General features: G+C 39.7%; 1 long non-coding RNA gene across 1 annotated transcript; it reads left to right on the top strand.

The window, feature by feature from the left end:
• Positions 1 to 609: 609 nt before the first annotated feature.
• Positions 610 to 3328, top strand: LOC128784808 (uncharacterized). Its single transcript, XR_008429626.1, has 3 exons — positions 610 to 736; positions 1926 to 2105; positions 2847 to 3328. It is a non-coding gene; the product is annotated as an uncharacterized LOC128784808 (long non-coding RNA).
• Positions 3329 to 3713: the final 385 nt, after the last annotated feature.

Here is a 3713-nt window from a genome sequence, read left to right as displayed (position 1 = left end):
AAAAAGGTCACAAAATTGCTGCAACTTTATTGTTTTAATAGAAGGTAACCACTACTTTTGTAATTGAGGCCATAAAAATCAGATATGTTTAAAACCTAGGGGATTTTGGGATTGGTGACTGGAATGTCTGTGATTAACAACAAGTGATAATTTATTGATGGTGGAGTGGTTTGATGAATTTGACAGGAATATAAAAATATAGCCCCTGAATTACTTTTTGTGGTGTTTTTATTTTTTGTTGGTGGTGGGCTTTTTAGTGGCTTTTGTTTGTTTGTTTGGTGGTTTTTTGAAAGTGATTGATTGTTATATATTTATAGAAATAATCTCTGAGGAGTCTGGGGGGAAAAAGCTGCTTTGATGGTCTGCTCATGCACACCCATAGTTTATGTTAAACTCTACAGTAACTTCAAGGGAAGACTGCACAACTTAGCATTGATTAAGCATTATTGGAAGTTTTCCATGGACTGTGAAGGAGCCAGGATTTCACACACAAAGGTGAACAAAAGTTACAAAACACTCAAACTTTGTCCTAAGGCAATGAGATCTCTCTTCAGTGACAAAAATCTTCATTAACACAGAATGAAGGCAGCAACTTCCTTCTTCCAGTCCTTCCAGAACATCAACTTGAGGAAATTCAATGACCTGACAAGTCTGCAGCCTTAGTCTCCAGCTGAATCCAGTTTTTGATTAAATGGATTGTGTGAGCTACATCTGCATTGCGTGAATGAGAAATTAGGTGGGTCCAAGGGTTAATTGTGTAAAGGTTGTTTTTTGAGGTGACCAGACTTTCAGGTGATGGAGAGTGTTTGGAGTGTGATCAAAAGTTTTGTGAGTACCCTGAGAGCACATTTTACTGCAGCATTCTGTTGGGAGGTAATTATCAGGTGTGTTTGCATTTAAAAAGCTGTGCTTATTGGGAATTTGGGATTCTGACAAAATGGATGTGGAAAAGGCTGTGCCTTCCAAGCAACAAACTTACAATGACTCAAGGCCTTGTGCCATTATTTTGGTTGAGGAAAAGCTACACAGAACTTTTTTATAGCCAATGTCTCTGACAGTGATTATATATCCTCAGTTTGTGTGTGTAACCTGTGGGTAACTGGATGAGTGAGAGGCACAGCTGTGTTTCTAGAAAGACTTAAAAACCTGGCTAGGAGAGCAGTTAAGGATTAAGAGTGCAAGATTTGTGTGAGACTGTGGTTTCTGTGTCTTTGAAATTTAGTATTAGGTACCTTGTAATTGTATCACAACTACTAACCTGCACAGGGAAGGCCAGTTAACTTCTGAATTTTTTATTTCTTCCTGTTTGCTTTCCTGGAACTTTTAGCTGAGTCTGCCATCAGACTGAATATGTGAGCCAGACTCTTGCATCAGATCACATGTTGGTGTTATAATTTTCTTTTATATTTATATCTAGATATCTAGATATATAGATATATATAGATATATATGAGAGGCAGCTTGGAAATTGGACAGTTTCTCTTAATAGATCTGTTCCTCCCAAAATAATTTGGATTAAATCTAGAAAACTGATACTTGCTGAAAACTTAAGAAAAGGTTATAGTAAGGAAATCCTTTTATGTGTACAATTTCCAGGTTTCCTCCTGTCTTAAGGGGAAATGTAAAGGAAAAAAAATCAACATTCCACAGCCAGTATATTCTTATTCGTGTTGAGAAATGGAGAAAGATACTTTCTCAGCTTTAAAGTGAGCAGGATAATTTGTCTGTTTCTTTCTATAATGCTTCCTATTCATTCATTTCCTGCCTCTGTCTAACCAAAAAGGCTGTCTGTGATTGTGTGACCCTTAGGTGTAAGAAAACCAGATTATCAAAAGACTCCAAATAGCAAAAATAAACGATCCCTAAGCCCCAGAATTAAGGCTTTCCTCTTCAAGTAGAATTCTAACACTGGATATTGCTCACAGCACCTTACCTGGAGCACTGCAAGCCCCACACCTGCAGGCTGTGCCTGGAGCCCCATTGGAAGGGTGGCAATGCCAGCTGCTCCTGCAGGAAAGGAAATCACCCTCCAGTCTCTGACAGCTCAGTGGTGTTGGCCAACAGCCCCCAAAACACTGCTACAAGCAAATTTTTATGTACCAAAGGTATGCTGTTAGCAGACTCTTGTTTAGAAGATATTCTCTCTTTTGGTTAACCCAAAATTTATCTCTGTAATTTTAAGCATCATTTACAAACTCTGGTTTCCATATAAAACTCTTACTTCCCTTTAAAGCTGACAAATCACATCAGCTTTCTGAAATGGTTTTTGAAGCCATCCCAAACTCTACTGTGCATTATCAAATCCATTTTAATTAAAGCTCAGTTTCAGTTGATAGCCTCAAGCCTTAAGCTCCATAACTCAATTCTTCTCTCAACCATGTTGAACAGACTCGTGCTGAATTTTGAGCTTAATATAAATCTGTACAGAGATTTTTCTGAAGCTGATCAGAGGGTGTTTCTTTGCAGTACTACTTACCTGGTACAATTTAAAAGTGGAAGGAATCTCATGCTGTTAAATGGCTGAAACAACTTTGCTAAAATAAGTAACTTACTCTGATATCCATAATGATTTGTGGCCCCATCAATATTGCACTTTTTCATGGAGGAAAACCACATAATCCTCTGTCAGGGAAGAGTTGAGGCTGAGTTACTCTTTGTTGTCAGTAAGTTGTGGAATAACCTTTTCCAGAAACACACAGGAAAAGGCATTTGGGACAAGCCAGCCTAGACTTACCAAGGAGATGTCTTGCCTGACTAACATTTCCTCTCTAATGAGATGATTCGTGTGCTGACAAGGGGGGAACAATGTGTGTTGTTTCTCTTGCTTTTGGCAGGGTCTTTGGCAGGGTTTCCCACATTTGGTGAGACATGGACTTGACAAGATGATGAGCAAGTGGATGGAAGCTGTCTGGACACTTCAGAGGTTGTGATCAGTGGCACAGAGTCGTGGCTGATCACTGGTGTCAGCTCCCAGAGGGGGATACTGATGCCAATTCCATGTGAAGTCTCCATCATCAGCTGGAATGGTGGGCTAGAGACACACTCACAGAAAATTCACTGTATGAATCCATGGTGGGGGATAAATTTGGTGTGCTGGAGAGGGCAGGCTGATATTCAGAGGAGAAGAGGGATGGACTGCAGGCCATCAGCACATCAGGGAAGTGCCAGATCCAGTCCCTGGGCTGGGGTCACCCTGCAGGAGCATCATCTGGGCAGAGAAACACCTTTGGAGAGCAGGACACAGGGGCTCTGGGTGTAGCAGGCTTATTTGATTCTTCAGAATTCCCACTCCACTGTTAACCTTTTCAAACTCAAGCATAGTAATAATAAAAAAAAATAAAAATAATAATAATATATCGTCAAACTCCAGCCTCTCTCTAAAAAAGCACATGATCAGGATGGCAGCTGGTGGAATAACCGTGCATCAGCTCTTTAGTTTGTGGAATGGAACAAGTTATATGTTGGAAATAAATGTACCTGCACAGCCTGTTTCTGCTGAGATTGCTCACACACCAGTTACTGTGCTGATTCATTCTGTGGGATTATTTTCAGAATGCGAGAACTGAAGAAAAAAAAAATGGATTTTCTTCTGCAAGTAGAAGAAATTATGACTGATGTGAGCTCTTTTTAAAGTTATTTTTGTACAATACAATTAGGGACTGATTCTGCTCAGCAACTAAAGAGTCTCTCATGAATGCACTTCTGTCTTTTAG

The sequence above is a fragment of the Vidua chalybeata genome, chromosome 2 (genome assembly GCF_026979565.1).
Source record: "Vidua chalybeata isolate OUT-0048 chromosome 2, bVidCha1 merged haplotype, whole genome shotgun sequence".
Classification (NCBI taxonomy): domain Eukaryota; kingdom Metazoa; phylum Chordata; class Aves; order Passeriformes; family Viduidae; genus Vidua; species Vidua chalybeata.
The sequence above is the reverse complement of the archived record's forward strand: the minus strand, read 5'-3'. Positions and strand labels throughout refer to the sequence as shown.